This window comes from Bombus pyrosoma, linkage group LG10 (assembly GCF_014825855.1).
Source record: "Bombus pyrosoma isolate SC7728 linkage group LG10, ASM1482585v1, whole genome shotgun sequence".
In the NCBI taxonomy this organism is placed as follows: domain Eukaryota; kingdom Metazoa; phylum Arthropoda; class Insecta; order Hymenoptera; family Apidae; genus Bombus; species Bombus pyrosoma.
This window is the reverse complement of record NC_057779.1, coordinates 3,192,572-3,218,096: the sequence shown is the minus strand read 5'-3', so window position 1 is coordinate 3,218,096 and position 25,525 is coordinate 3,192,572. Positions and strand designations below refer to the sequence as shown.

The window sequence follows — 25,525 nt, the reverse complement described above, 5'->3', positions numbered from 1 at the left end:
CTGATCATTTCGAACATTTACACGCAATGTATTCACGTGCAGTTGATCTTGTACATATTTCTTTAATGAGTAATATCGAACATAAAAATAGCGTTTCAATTTTCTTGTCAAGTGTATTCTCCGAATTACCTCTCGTTCGTAACTAACGTGCATACATCTAGATACTAATTCAGATGTTTCAAGCTTTCGAGTATAAATGAGCATTAAACAAAAGCGATAAGGCTCTACAATTTATGGTTTGAATTACAGCTCGAGTTTCTGAAACGTCAAACTCAAGGCTTATTTTAACAACGTTACTTATTCGTTCAATTTCGACTCAGAACTCCGCTCGAAGCTCAGTAATCACGGGTGTTCGCGAAAAACATGCGATTTTCACGAGGTTTCGCGTAGGAACGTTAACCGTTATTAATGTCTTGGCAAACAGAGATCACTCGTGTAGGAATCTGAGATTAGCTTCGTGGCTTTCACTGCGACTTAGTCATGGTTTCTCATAGGAGTGTTACTAGTAGCAGCATATAACGAGTTAATAAGCCCTTCCTTACGTAATCGAATTCTTATCGATTCCTCCTTCTTCGATTTTCAATGCTTAAACGCTACAAGCACGTTACACGAACCGCAATTTCATAGTGAATGAAATGGAGCACCCAGTCGCTTGAGTCTCCGAGGTCATCGCCGAACGATCGTTTTTCTAACTTCTTTCTTTCTGTAAGTTACGAACGACTGTTTCTTGTCGTGCTTATATACGAAATTATTCGCAATTCCTATCGAAAATGTCATCGATCCACAATATGGTTTAATACGAAGGATATTTAAAGCGGATAAATGAATCAGTGGATTGGATGGACGGAAAGAGAGAGCAGAACCTAATTGGAGACACAAGTCTTGATTGCAACTGGTTTTTCGCGAGGATCGGCGCGAAAGCCGGAATGCAGGGACAGATATGATAACATTGAATGACACGCATTGCACCTGTTCGTATGATTACATGTTCACTTGCTTTTCGTGTCGCGGATGTGTGCAATACACCGATGATAGTTTCTCTCACGGTCACGAAATGCGAGAAGATCGTCTCGATCTTAGGACGTCGGATGACCGTTCTCAGTTCGCGTGATGATTTTGGTAGATTATTGAGGAAAGAGGAATAAGAAATTTATATTCCGACGTTAATTTTTATTTTAAAAAAAGTTATGTTTCGATATTAATTTATACGAACAAGAACTGGACAAAAACTGTTACATTTCCATGGTAATTTCTATGAATTCTTTTCTTCTACAGCCTAACTCCGTTTACTTGAACTCTAATGGATGGAAATTGTACTTAATGCCCAATTAACTAAACTTCTGCTAGTTGAATTCATCGTGAATTATGTGAACGTGAGTTCTTATGTGAAACGAAAAATAAAATACTCTGATGAAAATTCATGAGCTCCTATTACAGGAATTTCAATTATATAAACTATTTGTCCCCTGACAAGTTCATATAACTGGAGTTTTATCGTATCCTAATGTGCTGAATTTATATATGTATGTTTCAAATTCTATATGTTTCAAAACATCCTGTGGATAGATAATGAATCAAGCATTAATTAACAAAATTATATGTGTGAATATTAGATTTCCAAGTTATTCGAGAAAAAAGAAATTATAATATTCCCGTTAGTTAGATGATATATGACGCTTAATCAAGATAATCGAGGGCAACCGACGCATTAAGCGGTATCGATGAAACCGATCGTTCGACATTATAAAACAAATTAACCTTTCTCCGTTCCGCTATTCCTCACTGGCGAATAATAAATATTCCTAGGCGAGGCACGTGGCATTCGTTACAGTTATCTAACAACATCTCTTCGCAACCTTGCCTCATTATTTACGCTTCCTAGTCCGAGCGGTGCGTAAATCTCCGGATTCCAAAGGATTTCACTTGCAATAACATCGAAATGCCGCTATAACCCACGTTTCCGTCAAACGCTTCCCTAATGTCGATTTGCGTAAGTTTGAGATTATACAAATCGTTTGCATAACCAAGATAGAAAAAAAGACATCTTCTACGAATTTCGTTCCTGAATAAAAACTCGAATTGCACCTGCGAATTATTTTGCGCAACCGATTCGAAGAAAGTTATAGCTAGCCTTTCTAGCAACGTTTACGAGCAATGTTTATATTTTTATGAATGTCTGATACATATATGTATAATATATGCATAATATATAACTAGAAGTGAGGCTAGAAGCGAGAAGCTAAACGTAGAGACCTTTTTTCTCTTACTAAACATTATAACGAGAATTATGTATACTTTGAATATTTTGCGTAGGTACTTTACGCTTTAGTGTATTCGTGTTTCAACGAATTGAAAATGATCGAGAAAATGCAATGGGATTAAATTTCCTATAAATGGAAGAGCGATTTGTATCGACTATAATCTGTCAAATTTTATGACGAGTCTTTCGCGAATGTACACTACGGCGTTAATATTATACACGGGTCCTGAACGTAGTTCTTAAGCAGCCCGTTTCCAGTCAGAAGGTACACTGATTGACATAATATCTTCGTACGGATAATGGTGTACGACGTGAGGAGAATCTCATTTAAGCGCTTCACGTAATCTGTCCCTGATCTATCTTCCGGTTAACCGTTTACTCAATTTACTCGGTTCACGTTAATTTCTCAGATCACGAAAATTACTTAAATTACTCGAATTAATTTATTCTCAAATGAAGAAACAAAAAAATTCTCCAAGAACCGAGTAATTACTATGATACGTACAAGTTCTATGCTACGTGAACCACGTTTTTATAAGAAATAGATTTTCACATATTTGAACAGTATTACCTTGTCTATGCAAAATGTAACAGATAAATATCGTAATGTTTCTAAAAAAAAAAAAATTGAGAATTGTGTTAGATCTGCGTATCACATCATATGCCGGAAATTATGGCGCCCCGATGGTATAGCAGATTCTTTTAAAATGGTTCTTTTCCTCTAAGTCCGAGGAAAACATATTTACGTACAGGATTAAAACAGCTTCATAGGTGATCATGTAATCGTATGATTCAGATATGCTCGTAAAAAACTGACTGCATGATTAAATCAATACTAATGGCTAGTACAGACCGACCTATTCTACTTCAGTTTCAAGCGCAGTTAACTTCTACTCGGTGTTCATAATAATTTACATTCAATAAATATCTTTCAACTACATATATACATTTTGAGACTTGTTTCAAAATTTACCAATATAATTATGATAATCGGCTTCCATTACAACTAATAAAATTCATAAATGCATCGCATAACGCACATAATAAATTCATAAAATATGTCTACAGTGCTTGTTCGAATGCTTCCATGAGCACATAAGTACATAAGCGAAAGATTACAGCAACCAGTAGTCGCTGTACCAGACTGTTCTTCGTCTACCGTCTTTGATTCCACGTCTGGGTCTGTCCTCACGCTACGATAAACGTGATTTGTGCGCGGGAGAGGATTCTCGTCGACCTCCTTATCTTTGTCGACGATAAGCGGAACAAACGACAAGACATGTTCCTCGTGCCTTCGTAGATAATACCATAACGCATATAATTATAACGTGGAGTTCCGGGTCGCGGCGGTGAGTAACCAGTACTTCTGTATCTGGCGAGATAATAAATCGGCGTGAAGGAGCGTGCGTGCACCAGGACGTTGGTACTGCATCGCGCAGCCGGTGGCTATCGTCTCGTGCAGCGTGACGCATCGCGGAATAAATGAAAATGTAATTCGTCGACGAGTAATGAAAAAAACGACTTCGTCCAGAGGTGAGCGATTAACTCGAGCTAACAAACCAACCAGGGTCCACAAGAAAAAACGCGATTCCATCTCACGTTGCTCGTCCTTTTTTGCCGCCCTTTTATTGAACGCGATATTTCAAACGCTCGATGTTCGCGCGATCGTCTTAAGTAATCGGACATAATACATCAGATTGCAGAGCTGCAGAAAAGAGAACGGCTGGAGATCGAATTCTCCAAGCCGCAACTCGTGGTTTATTATGCGGATGCACTGGCCTTGCCATTTTTCAGAATCCATTTTTACGCCGCGTTAATGGGTTTCGGCTATTGCGGATGTTAATTGAGCTGTCGTCATTGTTACGACAGGGGGGATTTTTCAAGAGATCGTTTGCGTAGACAATCTTATTTGCGTTACGCGATAATCCGACAGTTATAATAACATGATTTTTCTTTCTTAATTTATCGTGATTCTTTGACAAAGAGGCAGCGGGTTCTGAGGGAAGACTGTCCAATTTTAACGAACGTACCTATATGTTATTTCGTTTTAATTACGAGTACACGAACCCTCCTGGGACAGGTTGCTCAAATTACTTATGACTCATAGCTATCATAACTTTTATGCTCGTACTATACGTGTGTCAGCGTATTGTTGTTGGGTTTCAGGGGCCGTTATATTTTATTTTGCCCTTGTTATCCAGAGTTTCTTTTCAGAATGCTTCGACTTCAAGATATTGCTTCAGTTGTTTCAACTGTTTATTGTCAATTCCATTGCGTTCAGTCCAAAAGCATCTTGTATGAAATTTCACAATATAATCGAAGTATAATCGAATATAACCTCCCATAAGACTATAAAAGCTAATTCTACGAGGCATCCAAAGAACGCTTGATATTACCTCAAATACGCATTCCTTGTATTAACAACCCTGACTGTTCCTGAAACACCCAAGTACTTCCTCCCATCTCTTAAGTTAAAATTCAATCAACACCTTGTACTCCATAAAACATTTTGCACACGAAAAAAGGAACCTCTCAAAGAACACTGGTGGCAATTGTGTCGCCTAATTAAAAATTAATTGTAGCACGATAATTCAGCTTGCCATCCCGGGGCGACCGTGCGCAACCTTGCGAATTGAATATCCGGTCGGATGCAGGAGTCGTTCGCGGGAGGGTGAGTGGATGGCGAAAAAGAAGAAGAAAGACACGAGCCGAACGGAAAGGAACGAGGAGAAAAAAGGAGGAAAACCGCACACAACGCTTGCGTGGCTTATCGTTCCCCTGGACAGGTTTGCTCGTATGTCTGTATATAAACGTGGCGCGCATATAAATTTGTTATACCTATCTCCGTTTCTTTCTATGCGAATCAAGGGAACCAAAGTTTCATTTGAAAGACAGAGAAAACGCGAACTCACGGTGTATGTAGACACGGTCAAACACCCGCGTTGCAATTAGACATTTTTCTCGTATCCAGACGATGGTAGTCGCCCGCAAGGGGAAGCCAAAGCAAAACACAAAGAGAAACGCTCGAGAAGCTGCAGCTCCGGGATACGCGTCCTCTTGGAGGGGGATTCAGGGTTACAGGTGAAACGAGCAGGATAGCCGGACAGCCCGACCTTGTCAATGGACTGCAGAAATTGCTTTAACGCGAAAAGAAATTCGAGATTGCCCCGGGTTAGATAATGGTCGTTCTTCGTCGTATCGCGAATGCAGCGGTGTGATGACGTAGTAGAAGGACCTCCAACGTTCTGGAGAGCGGTCGGTTATCTTAATTGCTTGTAGGAAGGATGCAGCTGATTGCTTGTGACACTGGGTGGGAATTCCAGTCAGAATCGTTTTAATTTAATTAATTGGGCTGTTGACAGGTTTTCGGGTATTTCTTTGTGGTCGTCCTTCTGCTGGTAGAAATATTTTCTACTATATATACAGTTGGAAGCAATGATACTTCGAAGGTATGAAGTGTTGTTTGCGTTAACTATATATTTTTTTATAGATATGGTAAAACTTCAGTTATTGAGAGGAAAGTTTAGTTGATAATTAATTAACCTTTACGTTGTTGAACACGTACGTCGTCTTCATAACCGATAGATAGATTTATAACTGCTATAACGATACATGAATAATTATCTATAGTCTTCATATGTGTATCTATCATATTAATTAACGGATAAATAATTACAAAAAAGAAAATTAAAATTATCAAAAATTCCTTAAATACCTTAAATCTTCCACGCCGTTTTTTATTACTTTTATCGACATCCAAATTCCTGCTGACTGACTAGATCGATCTGAACAGGGAATCTTATTGTACAAAGAAAAAACCACGAGTATTTACAATCAATGAATGAGCAGTAAATTCCGATAGGAGTAAAGCGACTCCAAGAGAAACATAATAATACAAATTACTTGTCCCTTAATAAGACCACATAAATGGATTCCTTCCATACACGACAGAATATTTCATTTGAAAAGTTAATTGGTCTCAGTTAGTTTCATTCGATCGCCTTAAATGAAAACTATTACCACCAAAGAAAATTAAACGTTCAATTTGTACAAGACTCCGGAATTCTCAAGCCGATCGAGTAGTCGAGGAATGAAGCCATTTCAGCAGCCAGCAATTATCTCCGGTAGCAAATTTACGAAGGGCCGTGCTCCGCTCGCGAGGTACTTCTTCTCTTGACAATACACGCCATAAGGAAAGCAACACGACGACGTTTATCACCAGCCTTGGCAGGCTCGAGGCATTTTACCGACCCCATAAAATCAGCCTTAATAAAAGTGCTCACGTGCACACAACTGGGATTAGCCTGTCGGTAAAGGCGCGTAAAGCCTCTCGAATGGGAATTAAATACGCGCAAACTGAATTGTCCTCATTCCGGAAATCGAACAAATCTCGACCACCGTACATATATATGTGTGTGTGTGTGTGTGTGTATGGGGGGAGGAGTATTGTCGTGCGTGACAGGATTACCTGTGTCGCTAGAACGGCGTTGATGCGTATCTCTGGAAGGCGGCTGGGATGAAAGGGTAAAAGAGCATTCTTTTTGGAACTGACAAGGCCGTGAATTTCGCGGTTTCCGCCGTGAACGCGAAGGTCGCCGCGGAATCGTTTGAGCACGATCGTCCGAGAGGAAACGCCGGCCTCGTTTAAAACGCCACCAGATAAAAGATGACTCGTGAGCGGAGTTCCAGATTTTCTCACACAGTTCTGCCGGAACTGACCGCACCTTGCGTGTCGAAATAAGTTATTTGTTGCACTAGTGTCGGGAGAAATGACGGCCAAAAGTGATAGGAATCCAATGATACGAACCGCTTTTTATACAGTGAATTAAGAACTATATTACTTGAATAAACTATTTCATCTTCATTGATCATTCATTCTGCATGTACATATTAGTCACTTATTAATCATGTCATGTATGTATCTTTTTAAAGATACTTCAAAAATGATTGAGCCTTTTTCTGACGATTACTTTGCATCCTTTTTGTAAATCGTTAATAACTTTTACAAGTTTGTATATTAACAGCTTGCTAATGATGTCGCGCCTATATCTTTTAACGTAGAAATTCATTGATGAATTTTTTCGTGTCTACATTAATAACCTACTAATGATGTGTTTTCATGTATCTTTTGTGCATAACAAGCAGTATTATTAAGAAATATTAATTCATCAACAGAGAGGATTATCTTACATCGTAGAATACAAATGATTCTAAAATGAAAATGTTATACAATAGAAACTATATATAAACTTTGCTCATACTATGTTACTAAAAAGTCATCAAGACTATCTACAATAATTAATTCGATCTGTATTTTTCTTCCCATCTATTTAAGCTACAAAGATATTTCACTAACTGTCACCAGTCGGGATCTTATTTGACTACTTATTAAGAGATATAAGTATTGTACATTTCTATAAAATCCCAAGTCTTTGAATCATTAAGTTAAGGTAACATACAAATACCTGACATATTTGATTATTTTGCATACTTCATCAAATTCCACGAACTGATAGTGTCAGTAACAGCTCATTAATGTAACGCCACTACATATATATTGTAAGATCTACATTCACTTTGAAGTTCAATAAGACAAAAGAATTAGTCTGATACCTCGAACCAAACCGAAACCAACGACTGCCACTGTGTAACCACACCTCAGTCAAAAACCAACAACGCGTATCATAAAACCAGCCTGATGCCAAAGTACACGCTTAACAGAGCAAAAAAAAAAAAAAAAAACGATGTTTCCAGTGACACGGGGAACGAATCAGAGAAGAGGAGAGACGTTTCTATGCGCCGTCTAAAACGTTCTTTCAGTTTACCACGTTGAATAGCAGGTTCTCGTGAAGTACAAGCCACGTTTTCGACGAATTATACGACCAGAGAATGAGAAATAAGGATCCGCGGGCGGATTTGCGCCGCGACCACCGCCACCACCAGGGTCAAAGAACTCGCGAGTGAATCTTGAAAAAGAGCCGGCTCCCTTTCAAGAGCAGTTCGTTTAGCGTTCAGGCCAACGCACCGACGACGCTTGTTTCGGTTCTACTTGCTGCTTTTCTTTTTCTCGGCACTGAACTCCGTCATAGGAATTTTTGCATCGCGACACGCGAGTCGAACAGAGTCGTTGATGTCTTATGTCGGAATTGAAAAGGTTGAAGCAGGTTCGTTGACCTGTTGCGAAGATCTGAATAATGCAACCATACGAATTGAATGACGAGGTTCGTATGTCTTTAAAGTACCGTACGTTGTCTTGTTAAGTGTTTGTTGTAACTGTAGGTTTTTGTTTTTTTTTTCTCTATTATAATGTCATGAAAATTAGCATAGTAATATTATAAACAGGCTGCAGATGATTATGTAAATTCGTATTTATCGAAGGGATTCCTTGCTTAAGAATATTTATATTTTCACTAACACGACGGTGCAATAGTTCGCTATACAATTATGGAATATAAATGACACAAACACTGTATGAACCGTTGTATCCAAAGAAAAGCTACCTATATACATTCTGCGCACGTTTGCATTATAAATTTCACGTAAATGCGACAGACGTTCTCATTCTACTCGCAAAAAAATTCACACTTATATCATTTCACCATAGAATATCAGACTATGTGAATGATTACTCTATCGAGTGAACAGTAAATGTTCCTTTCATCTGATTTCGTCACGAGAAACGTAGACTTATATTTAGGAATTGCTGAATCCTTTTCTGAGAAATCGACAATAGGAATTGAAATGAAGATACTCTAGCACGAAACAAACATGATCGCGCGTTCCAGAAGTTCGAAGCATACGTGGTACAATCGAACAACAATAGCAGGAGCATTTGGATGTCACGAGCAGTGCCTTGTTATGTTGGCGATGGGACGTGTGTGGAATTTGTAGAACAACATCGGCCCTGTTACATTATGTTTTCCTTTCTCTCTCTCAATCTTTGACAGACGATGAAAAGAGAATCGCAATCAGCACGATTCTTCCTTCGCGAGGATTAGTTGCTTCATTTCAATGAATGGTTCGATTGCATTCCTCTGTTTCCAAAGGAAGATGAATTTCCTTTGCCGAGGTAGCTGGGTCGGTATTATGGGTGCCTATTGTGAAACTTGTATAATATTACGTCTCAAGTTGTTGCTTCTAGAACTATCAGTTCAATAGTTCGATTGTACCTTGGCATCTTATGCAACAGTCACAATAATTAGAATATTATAATAAAAATGAATGTAATTCTTTTCTAATAAAAATTAATCTCAATTCTGTTTTTATTTTGACATCTGAAAAATTATCATCTCCATATTTAACGCTACTTTCACAACGATAAAATAAGTAGCAAGCAATAAAAACATTCTTTAGTCCAATTTTTTTTAGCGATATCTCAATATTAATTTTACTTTCCTTATGTTTAAACTTTATTTTTAAATGACAGCAAAAATTCTACATTCCAATTTTTCTAACAAGAAAACAAGGACTATACGGATGTAGAAAATATCATCTTACCAACACCTTTACCATATCTACGGTTGATTAAAAATAAAGGCAACTAACTCTCAAGCAACTAAACGCTTAATATTGCGCAACTGTCTCACTTTCAGCTATAGCCTATCCAAATTACGTTGCAAAGCTCCGAATCGCAACCTCGGAATCAATCAAGATCTCACGTGCAATTAATCCAGCGCTATCAACCTACCACCAATCTAGCAACCAACCTAGCGCACGATATAAAACGCACACAAGCACACACGTACACGTCTATCGAAACAACCGAATCATCAAAGAAAGGGGCAGTTGCGAAACCTCGTGTATGATCCTCTAATTAGAGATCCCAGCGCAATCGATCGCTGTTCGCTAGACCGCTGACCGCGTTATGCCACCGTGACTGGCAATTTATTTTCAGCCGCGTCGTTTCTCCTTTTTTAATTTGGTTCGTTAAGAAGCCGCGTTTGCACCGCCGCAAAGGGAAGCTTCGCCGTGGTGTACGTACATGGTGCATCGACGTTTCGTCCCACGTACGTGCAGCCACGCACTTTAGAGTGTCGTGAGGGATGACTCACGTGAGAAGGCGCGTTTTTATCGCGCGACACGCGCACAAACCGATGAGACACCGTCCCGCGGCGTCACGGTGATCGATGGTTGGAGGACGCTTGATTTTTGCGCTCCTACGGACCCTCGATTATTCAATGGCTGGAATTCCGCTCGCGGACTCCGGTTTATTAATATCGATGAAGATCTCGACCAACGGTGAACATCGTTCTTGCCATTTTAATCCTTCTTACTCGCGTAACACGAGTGAGTCCTTGCTTTCGCGAATTATTAGGTTGCTCGGAAAGTTCACACAACTGTCAACGTATTCCGTTGTGTATATAGCAAGATCAACAGGCGATTATTCACGATAAATATCTGGCAAAATGCTTGCTTAATTAAATCTCTGTTCTGTTAAATAACAAGATTGGATCGGAAGAAGTACTGCTGATCTTAGTTGGATATTACGTGCTATAATTAAGGAGAGAAATTCCAGATCGATTAAAAGGATATTTTTGAATGAATCGATGTCAGGTTCCATGCATTAATGAAAATCAGGCAATCAACGCTGTATTATAATTGGAATGTTCAATTCCATCCACATGTAACATCGTCGTATTTGCAGCAACACAAATTTCTTCATAATAAGAAATTTTAATACTTCAGATATGTACAGAAAGTAATATGTGGTTCATAAAATTCTTCGTAAAATTGAAAACAACACATTTTTTATAGAAACAATATCTCATAAAATTCACCAACTGATAGTGTTGACCACTTTGAACATAGAATTTCATTCCATGCCGTTTTAGCTATTACGTTCAATTATTGTCATTGCTATTATCCTTTCCAAGTCGCACGTGATATCGCTCATTCTATTAACTAAGCAATATGAAACACACAAGCATACGTTAGCTTAAAATATATCAACGGTCGTGATAATTACTTTAACTCAATAAAAGATTGCGTGCGAAATGTCCGTGCGAATCGCGCATCGCGACTTCCCGCGATCCCTGAACGCGGAAGAAAAACGATACTTCAGCAATTTCACGCTGAAACATCATGTAATAATACCGGTGCAACGACACCGGTAGAGGTAGGTATAATAAGCTTCCGTCAGGATCAACGAGCGCCCTGACGAAGCGTATTCCGACGACTCACACGCATACTTTCCTCCAGCTTATACAGGGTAGTTCGTAACTGGTAGTATAATTTGATACGGGGCGATTCAACAAGAAAAAATGAGACGAAAATATAAAAATTTTTCCATACGGCGCTTCGAACAAAAGTAAATAATCGATAGGAGTTAAACTACATGTAAAAATAAACAAAAAATGTGGAATGATCATAAGATGCCTTGTTTTCGAGAAAAATAAGAAAATTTATCATGTATCATATATATATTCAGAAAATTATCAGACCAGTTCTTAGCTAAACATGTTTAAACATTGTTTGCTTGAGAATGAGCTTTTACACGGAAAAATGTTACTTTATTTTTTTTACTTATTTTCACATGTATAATAACCTCCTGCTGATAGTTTACTCAGACGTAGCCGGTAGCCAAGTTTAAGTGGGCTTGATAAATTTCCAAACTCGATTTCCTTAGAAACGAAGCGTCATACGAAAAGATGTTATTCCATATTTTCGACTTATTTTCTCACGTAGAATCATCCTGTACCCAACTGCATCGCCAATTAACATGTATACAATCAATCAACCTGTATATAACCATCGTAAAGTAACAGGTGATCTGTTCCTTTTTCAATGTGAAGCTCGTAAAATATCCGATCTCTTCATTTTTGCATATGAGACGCCATAGTTTGCATAATTCGCGAAGATGACCGGTGCGTTTAGAATCGGCGCCAGGAAAACAACATTCCTGCCCGGTTATGTCAGACATCGAACCGGAAAAAGATGCAAACATTAAAATAACGTTGTTTCATTCGGATAACATGGTCCTATCATAGCTGCTCAGGATGAGATTCGTGGTAACGGTACACAGTGTCGAAAATTTCGTACCAGGAACCGGATAGATTGGTCTCGACAGATTCCATCTATCTTCAGACATGTTTCGTCATAATGATCGTTCACCTAAAAATGAAGCGATTTTGTTTGAAAGTCGAGTGTACTCGCTGACACGAATGGTTTGAAAGAACTCGTTGGTCGTTTAACCTGTAACGAATCAGCCCTTAAGGAACTTGAGAACAGTTAGGAATGATAATATCTAATTCTTGTGTTCTTTATTTTATCTGTATTATTAAATTCATTTTATTTCATTTGATTAATTTGATAGAAATTTATATTTTTCATACTCTCAGCGATTGCGACTGTTCTTTATCATGATATAATAATAATCATTAAAGAATTTATTAATATTAATTTATAAGTTTTTCTCTTTTTACATGTCGCGTCATTATTGTTAAATCTACACAGTACCCGTTTGGAGACTAAATTTCTGCAAATCCGAACGATTAATCATTTTACAGCGCGCCGAACCGAATTATCTGAAAATCTCGAATCAAAGACCTTGCAACCTCATATACCACAGATCGTTGAACTGATCCTAGAAATCACTATAAATAGCAGTCATTATAGTAAACCAGTGAAACAACTGACAAATCCCTTTTCTTCGTACGCTTTCTTGTCCGGACAAGAAATTAATTGAAACACAGAAAAACCTTCCCTCAATTTAATTTCGGTTCTCCATCTCCAAAGATATAACCAACCAGAAGAAATTAAACTTACAACTAATCGCTACACTCGAAAACCAAAATCCTTCTCCATTATTGAGTAACGCATAGACAATAACTTCCTGGTTCCATATTCGGCTTCGTGATCTCGATCAAGGTACGAGATCACAATCTGTTCATTTTTTCTTCCCATCATATAACATCAACAAGACCCAGCCAATTATACGAATTATTGGCTCGTCATTGCCAAATCCGGCTACGAATGATCCATTTCCCCACGAAATACACCGTACCAATCTACAGAGTTAAAATACTAGATTCTTATGTACCTGTAAAAGCTTTCCAATTTTTTCGAAAACATACACTACGAGTACTTATAATATTCAGCAAACATTTAGTTTCCACCTCTCTGATTACGTGAAAGTATAAAAGTGCATAAACATCAATTCTATTATTTTCATCTAATTGTATATAACTAACTCAGATAAGATCAGCGACAGAAAATTAAATAAAAGAGTTTCATTCAAGATATATTTTATGCACCTGCAACAATTTGGAAGCGTTCCAGTACTTGTGAACGATAACGTGCATGCACGGACATATTATACACGACCACGATCGTTTATCATCTCCAATCAGGGAAGGAATTCACGTGCAAAGAACTGAAAATAGGAAGCGTGCACATCATCGTATCGAGTAACGAGTAACGATCAGATCTCACGAATCGATCCGATGGTATACCCTCGACACTTCCCAAGATGAAACACTAAATCGCTCACGGGTTTGGAGAACAGAGAAGATCGTTACTCACGGATCGGTATGGCAGAACGTAATTATAATTTGCTACCGAAGGTCGGCTATGAGTTACAACCAGTGTGGGATCGTAATTTATACGGCAGCGCTGGTGAAATTACGATACACGATGAATATGGGTCGTAACACGGGCGTTGCTTCGTCCAGCATCGTCGGCTCTATACACGACTGTAATTATTATGCCAGGTTTGCACGGATTTGCCTGTCCGTAATTGACCGGTCGCCCGTGAAATCGATACCTGCGAGGGTTACGCGAGAATTGAACAGGGGAAGGGAGGAGATGAGGTGGCGTTGACAATGAATATGGATTTATAAAGACCTCGTCGACGTTCGATGTAAAAGACGCGCGTTATAATCGATGAATTTGTTTGGTACACGCCCACTTGACGTACTGTGTTCTCGAATAAACCTCCACGGCTAATGAAATTGGTTTCCGTGTATTAATAATTTCTTTTTTTTCTTTACTTTTCAGCTTTTTTATAATGTGGTTGGGATTACACACAGCGGGCCCGTTTTAAGTCGTAAAGCAATTTTCTTTGTTTGCACTGCGGCCTGAAACGTGACGCATCGACGAGCTTCGTTTACCTTTCTTTCACTTCTGCTTAACTCTTTAAGGACCAAACTGTGAAATAACACGGTTGCACAATAGCGAATTTAAGAATTTCGAAACTTCTAGCTTAGGAACACGGAAATCTGAAAGCTTCGTGGCATGAAAACTTGGAACGTTGCAAACTTATAAATTCGGAAGTATCGAACATCCAAACTCGAAAACTTGAAAATAAAATATGTGTCAACGCATCGTCGGTCCTTGATGAGTTAACACTTGCGTGCAATTTACAGATGACAAACAGAGGAAGCGCGAAGTTCAGGAATTCCATTAACTCGTGAACAAAGTACGATTTCAGAGTCACGTACGAATTAGTCACTCTCATTGAAGCAAAAGTGTGAGCAGATTACGAGAAGTAGCATGTTACATGGTAAATGCAAAACATCCGCGCTAGTGATGGCGCAACAGTGAAAGCTGAATCGGAACAATGGAGAAAAGTAGCAATCTCGTACGCAAACCGACTCGCTTTTCCTATGAACATGGAGGACTAGTGTCGTATCTATTGAACCGCGAGTCTAGCCAAGATCTAACTGATAAGACGTAACAATGTTACCTACTTGTGTGTAACCAGTTGTATAATCCATGTTACAATGATTACGCATGGGTGTACTTTTTCGCGAGACACGCGTAATCCGGCTTTCAGTCGGATTTACATACACGATCATGTATAGCTTAATATACTTAATATATTCTGATAGAGAGAAATAAGTGGTTTATATCAATTAAATTAATCTTAATCGAGATCCTTAGCGTTGTATTGACAGTCTTAAGAAAGATATACAGAACAAAACTTCATTTATATTATGATCAAATATATCCTAATAAATTATGTTACTATTAATACTCTTAATAATTTTCTTTCTGTAATTTTGTCATTCAAATAATAGAAATTCACATTCAGGTACCTGAATCTACTTAATCAAGCAATAATTAAAATTTCGTGTCAAAAGACTATATCGTACTATTCTCTCTACTAATATGCAGCTTCCAACAAATTCTCTACACGTTCCTACGTTCCACGACCGATAAATCGAACATAATTCAATAGATAGATCCTTGTTCGGTACCCGAATAAGTTTCATACTCCAGTTCTCACCGTCCTCTCGTTGCCATCGAATATTCTCAGCTCATACCAGTTCAGTTTCTATCTCGATCACTTTCTCGGTCAATAGAACATCGATGAAACGATCGATATCGAAGGAGTAACGAAGATAATCGAAGCTACCTGAGTCAACGAGAGGACGATTGTGTAAGTGGTTTCCACAAAACACGTGAAAAGTTAGCGACATCGTTAACTCACGTGTACACAGGCGTTACGAAGGCGGGTCTCTCCTTCCGATGGGCACTTTCTTTTCGCCTTGCCTAAGATTACGGATCGTCCACGTGTTTCCTGACACGTCGAAGATGCTCCGCTTGCATAACACAATCATTCGTGGAGTGAAGAACATATATACTTTGCTTCGCGATGTTGACCAAAAAGAACGTACTGCATACGGAAATATTTCTACGTCAGGTGATGTAATTCGAATAGTGTTCATTTTAGGAAAATCCAGAAGGAAACTGACATATCTTAACGACAGTTAAATTGCAACGTAGTTTGCCTTTATCACGAATAATTGCCTTTTCCAGCAATTCTGGCACCAGATCCACAGAAATTATATAATTTTAACGCTAAAATTATCAGAATGTTCAAATTCCAAATTTGAAATTTTTCACAGAAATTTTTTATATTTAATGTATTTTGTAAGAATTTGCAAAGTTTTTAATATAAAAATATTTCTTGATTTGTGATATGTCAAAAATTAACAAAATTACCAATTCATAATTTCTTTGAGAAATTGTATAGACTTAATTAGCCATAAGAATAATCAGCAGTCTGAATGAATATTTTAGTCATTGGTAAACCTAGTCTTAAGGAAAGAGGACGTGAAGTGTTTTCTCCGTCCCTGGCCTTAGGTCCGACACTCGACTAGCAATGTCCGTTATGTAATTCCTCGTGTAAGATCGGTTTAGTATCGATCGAAGAAACAGCTGGACTATACGGCACGTTTCACAAAATGTGACTATATTTAACGCGTTATGAAACTGCAACGACTAACGGCGGACGATTATTATCGGCTCGAGTTTGATTCTATCAGGAATTAAATGATGCTGGTATAAAAACAAACACGGAATAAATCTCGTGAAACTAGCCTACAATTAGAGAAAATTATCCGAGGGAATTTAAGACGTGACGCGAGAGAAAAAATAAACTCAGATGTAAAGAGTCTCTTTTAAGACACGTTATTTAATTTTAAATCCACGTGGAATGCGTTATATCGTTCCAATAATCAGAATCAATTGAATGCATAATTTCCCAGCAAATTCCCGTAAATTATTCTCCTTGGTATTTTCCGCTGCACATAACCATCCGTGTTTGTAAATTGTTTCACGCGAATCCGCGCGTGTCTTCCCTGCTTAAACTCGTGAGCTTGAGGCGGAAGATGTCTCGCACACGGATTAAAGAACAAAATGAGAAACAAGATTGATGCGCAATGACTCACAAAAGTATTTTTATAGTTATTATAGACAAGCTTTTATGGATATATTATGTGTGTTATACAAGGATCTTTAAAACTTTCGAATCGCGTGTGATATGGAAATATTCATTGACTTTATATTTGTTGATTAATTACATTGTAAATCGCACGTGTTCGAATTAAACGTTTCAGAGTGATTGTGCATTACGAAAACTAACGGCAAAACTGTAAAAACACTACTGCTATAATAATCTTTTATGGATATATATTATTGTGAAGAATCATTAAAGTGATAATTGTATCCTCTTACAATGCCAATGAAATTCAAAAATATTTTCTATAACGTACATAATATATCCATGAAAATTTGTTGTGGTTGGACTGTTCAAATACTTTCATCGTTCACTGTACATACATATTTGATTAATGGACCAAATGAGATAGCCGGATCGAACAACGAGAAAATTACACACCATCGATAACGGGAGCGATAAAAAGCGTGGGTCGTGCGAAAACACGATCGCTCCTTTATGATCGAACGGCAATTTGATTATCTGGCAGTGTCGATCGCGTGATCGCGCTCGAGGGTGACGTGCCCTGTGTAAAGTGACCGTTTAACGACAATGCACGCTATCAAGGCGAACGATAACTATCGACCGCTCACACTTTGCCATGAATTTGTAAATGAAATCAGCGTGAAGTACTTTCATCCTACAGCACGCTCTCTAGCTCGCCGTGTATTAATCAGCGTACTTCTAATTAATCAAACAATTTAGAATGCTCCAACGTACACTAACTCGTGAAAGTATTCGAACACTAGTATGTCCATACCTTTTATGAATGTATTATCCGTTACACATTCGCATTTCAGAATTTATTAGCATTGTAATGAGATGCAACCAACGATTGTAATTTTTATACATTTTCAGCCTGGTTATAAAGTTTGCTAATATAACCATGCCAATCGTGTTTCATATTTTAAAAAAATTGTAAATGGGACTGGAACTGAATGCATTTAAATGAAACAGAAAAATTTACGTCACGAATTTACTGGGTGACTTAATATTTACAATCGTTTAAAATTTTTAATCCTCTTATAGAATATTTATATGCATACTTTTTATTAACTTAGATGATAATTGGGATTGAAGTCATTTTATATGAAAATTTATTCGAACCTTAGCGATCCGGTTCAACGAACGAAGAATTTCCAGAATAAATTCTTGACGATAAGTGGTATGTAAAATATGTGGAATAGTTCACGGGCACGGATATAGTGTGTTCTGGATTGAACAGATAAACAGAATCGGCACTAGTGTAATAACGTAGTGCACGAGAGGCAGGCGATCATGTCCGGGTTCGTAGACAGAGTCCGTTTCTCTCATACATTCACGAACCTCTATACTAACCTCTATCCGAGGGCTTCTACGTCCGCCTACAGGGCGACTTGGCTATTATTAGAATCTAAAGTATCTTTGAACTATCTTTAGAAAAGAGTACAATTAATCTTGTATCTCATAAAATCCTGCCAGAAATGCCATAAATTATATAACTTTTATGACTCTCAAGATCATGTACAGTATAAAAAAGATGATATTAATCTTTTCAACTGTACTATCTTGTTACCAAAGATAAAAGAACTTTGTAAGTTATTGGATTGCATTGAAAAAAGAATAATGAAGACATGCTAATCGCAGACGATGTTGACATGTATTAAGTCAGACAGCACAAAGGAGTTCAACAGAACTAGGCACGTGGATTAAACCTCGTTCAGATTAGTCGAGTTCCTTGAAACCAAATTTATGTTCGAATAAGTGAAGTTACTCGAATCAAGTTTGAATTGAACTGACTTCGTATTGAAAATGGCAACGAAACAGTTGGAGTTTGTTGGGATATCAATTATAATGTGTTTGAGGAAAAACACAAATTTTTATCGGTTCGTTTGTAATTAACATCATTGAACGAAACGTATTTCAAGTTTCAAGCAACGGCTACAAATAATTAAATTCTATTAAAAACATGAAAAAGATGCTTAATAATACAAGTCGCATTAGCGATTTCAAGTTAGTTGAGGCAAGCAAGTAGAATACTAAGAGCGAACGGTGAAACTAGAAAGGATATTTCAGGCGAAGTTGTAGCGTCTCATTCTACTTACTCCAGTTACTTACACCAGAAATTATCTCTTCGTCATTTCTCTAGATTTTATACTATCAGAAAAGTAAATTAAAGTAAATTAGTTCTTTTATAAATTTAAAGAAAAACGATCTTAAACTAAAATTTTAAACTTCATTTATTCCAAAGTTAAGAATAAAAAACTATTGAATCAAATTTTTCTCAACTAATTCAACTTAATAATTGGTGCAAAGGCTACCAAAAGCTAAACAGCAGGTACATACTGCTCAAGAAACTCCAAGTCGAATGTGAAACAAGTTTCAAGTTATACTTTACGTAATATGACTAATCTGAACGACGCTTCAAACTTCAAATCGTAACCAAGAGAGTTACAGGTGTCTGCTGACGTGGCTCCTACGTAATGCCTGCCTTCGGTAGAGGCATGATTGCTCTTGTTCGACAATCTGAATATTCGTCTATATCCAGAGGCATGCGGATATCCGCGTCGTGAACAACCGTTTCGATCGCGCGGTTGCCCTCGATACCCTGAGCGAGTTACCATGCCTTCCCGGACCAGTTTCGTTCTCCTCAGAGCCTATCGACTTCCTTCTCGTTCGCACATATATCGATATGCCTGTCCACAGGAATATCGATCGGCGCACAGCGTCGAAATATCATCGAAGTTTCACACCTTGCACCGACCCACCCAGTTTCGTTTCGACACATCGGTTGTCTTCGAATGACGATAGGGAAAGTTCGCCATATAATGGCTTTATCGTTGCGAGAATGCTCAAACAGCGTTCCCGTGACATGTATAACACGCGTCACGGTGTTGCGTCTTGTTCGAGGCAATCTAGAGAGGAATATCTTATCGATAATTTTTCAGAATGGGTTAAGGCGATCGTAAAATTTTCACAGGTATAAAACTCGACGGAGAAATGAGTTCGACGTGTAAAAGCGATATAAAAAGTTTGTAGTTCTTACGTGGATTTGTTTTCCAACTACGTGTCCTTTATACGTGTACCAATTTTGCTCAATTTCCAGATTTATATGCAAATAAAAAGAGATTGAAAAATCGATATGGAATGTTGATTCGTTTTCGATTTACGGAGTTTTTTCTTTCTTATTAATCGTTGCTACATTGAAAAATTCCAGAGAGTGTCGAGAGATTAGTCGGTTTTACGGAAATCCCCGTTGAACGAATGACGATCCTCGTTCTCTGCTTATAGTCTAGGAAGATGAATATTTACGGTTCGATAATGAGCCATCGAAACAAACGGGGAAATTTACATGCGATGAGCAATAAACTAATGCTAGTACCGCGTATAGCTCGTCTTCGCAGACGCTGGACAGTACATAATGCTGTCGTTGAACAGCGTGGAAAATATTCCGAGGTCGCTAATGCACGTTAAACGTACTGCTATTGTAACTAATGTTCATTCAACGAGTACTTAAAACATTCCTTAACTCCATAATTAGAATCTTCGTCTACAGTAACACTTTTATCATCCAAATTATTTCACAGATATTTAGACAGCTATTTCTCTGTGATTCATCTGCCTATAATATGACAAATAACATTTTGACATTTAGAAACAAGGAAAGTTTTTTATCAATGGGATAACAGGAATAGGTCTATAAATTTACGATTAACTTCTGATGACAGTAACATTCTACTTCATAATCCTAAGCATGTAGTCAGACGACTACCGTAGAAACGAGAAGATTAATTGAAACGAGGCAGAAGATCGTCCAATTGTGGCATAACATAAAACTGAGAGTGACAACTAAAATAAATATATATTTCCCCAATCACACGATACTGCGGAAGAATAACAAATACTTAATAAATCGCCAACATATTTCTACTCTTCAAGATAATTCTCTTAAAAGTTTATTAATAGAACATTTCACTCCTCCGATATTCCCACTTCACGACAAATCAAGTTTTTACTCAATCAACCTGTTTATAACGGATTTTATGAATAACGGTAATCCGAAGGTTCACCTAAGACCTTCGGTCACTCTATTGCCGCAAGAATCACGACCACATTCTCCGCGATCCCTTCGAACGTCAGGTCCGACAACAAGCACCTAATCTATTTCCTGAATCGTATCCGTGTAAATCGATTAAGAGCTACCATCTAAAGATCGTGTTTATTTTATTTGTTAAAACTATGTTTTGGATCGTAACAATATATACCGGGAAATAACGTCGCAGATGTCGATGTCTGTGTAAGGCTATAAAATGTATGAGATCAATTTCTAAAATGAACCGCCTGGTAAAATATATAGAGAAACAAAAATAACGATAGTCGAACAGAGATAGGGAATGCCCGGCGCGGAGAGGCAACATGGAGAGGAAGACCGGAGGCAGCCAATCCCTTTTGGCCTTGCTCGCGGTCGGAAATGATCGATATACACGAGCCTGGCGGACGTTCGAATTCCTTACGCGCACGCTTCGAAACGTGGATCAGGAAGCTGTCGAAAGCTTGGCCTTGCTTTGCCAAAAGAAGACGAATAGAACGGCCGACAAAATTGCGAGCAGGTAGAAAGAACAGACTACAAGAGGGAAGGCGAATTAGCTTCCGACACGTTCGACAACGCACCGTCACCCTTGGACGCTTTATCCAGTGCCTGTTCACCCGCGGTAACAACGGAAACGGTCGGTTTGCATGCGATCAATATCGTTTCTGAGTCATCGATGACTCGTTTCGGCTTCGCTCGGTGCATTTGGAAGGGGCTTTTAACACACCGTGTGCCGGACCTGCATTTCACTTTCCCCCCTCGTTTATTAGCGTTTAAAATAGCAGTGGATTGTTTGGAAAGAACGTTGTGAAATTTTCGGAAAATTAAAAAATACTATGCTTTCATATTTTGTTGTTCTTAGATAGCTCTTGTTAACTGTGTTTCTAAATAACTTTATCGATAATGAATTGTTTAACGAGGTTTTTATATAGTTTGCAAAGATCAGAATAAATGAAAATGTGATATAATTGAAAGAAGAGAGAATCGTCCGTGAATCATTGAGAAATTGAGTCTTTCAAGAATTAGCGAGGATTTTGAGACGATCCAAAGTTCATTGCCTGTTTTGATCTATATTTCTTGAAAAAGACCTGTGTCGCAACTGAACGTCCCTGTAGAAAGATTCTTAAGTGAACCTGTTGAATAGAATTAAAAGAAATCCTAAAATTATTTTACATCGAGGAAAAAGAAACATTCTGAATATGTCTGTTATATAACTATCAAATCAACTTAAAGTATGCTACCGATGAAAATTATAATATAAGTTTGCCAGGAGATCAAGTAGCAGCGAATGTATCAAGGAATCATTTTTCGATACTTGAGAAGGGATTTTACTTATTTTATTTTAGCTCTCTTTCAAATATTAATTGAAGTATGATATTAAATATCTTAAAATTGATAGCTTTTGACACCGAGTCGGTCATTAATTCTTGTAAAAAAAAAAAAAAAACATCACCCTGCCCAATAGTGCAACAGCAAATATATGCTTAATGATAGCCTCGGTACACGATAAATTAATAAAAGTATCACGATAATTACACAGTGAAAGGTGATTGATTTAGAGACAATGGGTCAAATCGACGATTACACGTATCTTTAATAAAGATCGTACATAGTCTAGACGTAGTCTGCGCGATAACAGGATCTTCAGGCGCGACGATTAATCATAAATTACGAAACGCGACTAATAACTTCAATTACCTTCGGCATGCTCGCATTCAGCCGCGACTGTTGACAAGCAGGAATTACACCTCGGTTGCCACAATATGGATTTACGAGAAACACTGAAACGAAGAAATGGTGGAGAAGAATCGGTGGGAATCGAGCGCGATCGACCATTCAACGAGATACTGTTGCTTCTACAAGGAATTTTCTGCAACAACACGCGAATTCCATTTTCCATGAAATATTTATCAGAGAAGAATCACACACACGGGAAGAAAACTTGGCGAAAAGAACTTCTCTTTCCTGACATGCACAAGCATACTTATACCTATATATAGTCAGAGCTCTGTAGTTGCACACGCGATTCGAACAAAGCGACAAGAGTTTCCACAATTTCTCCGAGCGGACAAAGCGCGGAAAAGGATCGAATTATGTCCGTCAAGGAGGATCAAGCAACACCTTTTGCCGGTATACGATTAAGTAACGACTCGTTTACCGATTAACCAATTATCTTTGCGCCCGCGATTCGCGAGCGTATATGCAGCCTTGCGATTACTCAATAATATGTACCTCGCCTCGTCGACGCCTTTCTCTTTATTATGAAAAATCCGCGCACAATTCGCCGGGTCTGGCATGCTCCTGCGTCGCGGATGGAAGGTCAGAAGCGAATTGGAGCCAGAAATCGATGCAACGAGATGGAAGGCACGCGCCACGATTCGCTTCAAAGAAAAATTTTGCAAATGAGACGCGTCCGTGATCGCTTTAAGATCGCTCGTGTCGTTTCAGCCACGTAACACGTTCTCGCCTTGGAAAAACCGGAGGCTGAATAGGTTGTTCGTCTCTTTGACGATCACACGCGATCGTTTCGTTAGATCACGACCTCGTTAGATCGTAAAGTGCTGAAAAGGAAGCGGCCAGGACGGAAGCAACCAAAGTCCTTGCCAGAAATAGAGCGAACCGAGCTCCTGTCTGGCTCCTGAGCGGAATATTTAATTGCGAGCAGGCCCGAACAGTGATCTAATTCCCGCGCCACGGTTAACACGCACGGTGTCCTCGCTCGCAGAAAACGCGTGACTCAAGCCTCCGATTCTCGCGAGACGATACGTCGGAACATTTCCGAGAAACTATTAAACCGATTCGAGGACCTGCACGGATCGAACTGTGGTCAAAGATGAACGTAATCATGGAATATGACCGTCACGTTACTCAAGGCCACGTGAAACTAGTCGAAGACGATAAACATTACGCAAAGGATATTTCCTCGTGATATAACCACGCGATTACGTTCTCGTTCCGTTCGTTCAATTTTTGGCAGTCACGATGACGAAGTATTTCGGATCGACGGTTTTTCGTGTTACGAATCGTTCGATGATTTTTCTGACAGGTGGATCTGGCGATGGATTATCCAACCATCTCCGGCATTCCAGCACGATGATTCGAGTTTCCAAGAAGAGAGTCGGATGAAACGTTTCGACGACATGGTCGTCGTATTAAAACGTAAATCCAGGACCCTGTGCAACGAGCCGCGACACGCGATCACCTAAGAAGCTTCTTCTTCGTCTTGTGACCCGGATTCGAAGTCGTGATTGCCTGTTCTAATGGGACGTTATCGTGATACGTTTGCCTGCCGAGATTACCTGCCTGGGAATCTGCCTCCCACGCGAACACCGTGTACCTGTATCGGCGATTATGAAACGAGGATTATGCACATGATCGCCGGCAATAAATACGCTCTCTAATTTTCGCAAACATGGATAAATAGGGCGCGTTTCAATCTAATTAAGATTCTCTAGGGTTCTTCGAGAAAAATTGCCGCGGCAATTCTTTGTAGGAGAATCGATATAGATCTGGGGTAGTTGATATTGAGCTTAATAAATGGTTCTGCTTATTTTTTGAATTATAACGTTAGCGTGAAGAAGGAGGGAGTTGTTGGATTTATGATCTTGTAGGCGGTAATATTTTTCGAATTTTTCTATACAGGAATTTATGAGCTTGTGGCTTGTAATAATTTCCGAATTTTTCTATAGCGATATAGTAGCGCATAATACCTATAAAAGCACCTGCGTCGTTTAAAACGATAGATGAAGCTGTCGAAAGTACAACTTAGTTTAAAGAGAAACTTGAAGGCACAGATTCGACTTATTAATGTATCGTGGAGTCGTCAAGAAAAATATAAAAATTTAATAATTTAAAAAATAAACAAAAATTCTGTTCAATGATATTCACAAATTATTCAATAATTAATGTCTAAGAAAAACATAATTTCTCATCAGTATTTAACATTATTAATAAATAGATAAATAAATAAATATATATATATATATATATATATATATACACATATACATATTAAAATAGAAATGTAAGAAAATATTGCAACAAAGTTTCCTGTATTAACATTTTACGGAAGCGACTCATCTGGTAGCGTGCATATCGTGTTTCAAGTCTCCTGCGGTTAGGGGTAAACGAGAAAAGTGCACGGTTCCCGAAGAAGCCTGACGCGTCTTGCCGCCACCCTTCGGTTCGTTCATCAATAAAACATCCGCGAGCAAGATTAAAAGGACAGAGAAGAAACGAGACTCTCCTACCGTCGTACCTACGCATACCTGCACGAAAACGTGGAACAGGTTTGCGAGCAGGAGGATCCGCTCTACGATGTCATTCCGATGCCCACGTAAAACCCACCAGATTAGTATCGTCGACATCGCCAGAATCCAATGGCTAACCGATATACATAGAAAAATCGAGGGGAACAGTCAAATCAAAATTCAAGATAATACAGCAGGATAAAGTGAAAAAACATCGAAAAACAACG

At 38.5% G+C, this 25,525-nt stretch overlaps 1 protein-coding gene across 1 annotated transcript in view; it reads right to left on the bottom strand.

Annotated features, from left to right (window-relative positions):
- The window catches only part of LOC122571948 (nuclear migration protein nudC), a 102,907-nt gene that overhangs the window by 56,743 nt on the left and 20,639 nt on the right, over window positions 1-25,525 (bottom strand). The gene's annotated exons all lie outside the window — the stretch shown is intronic.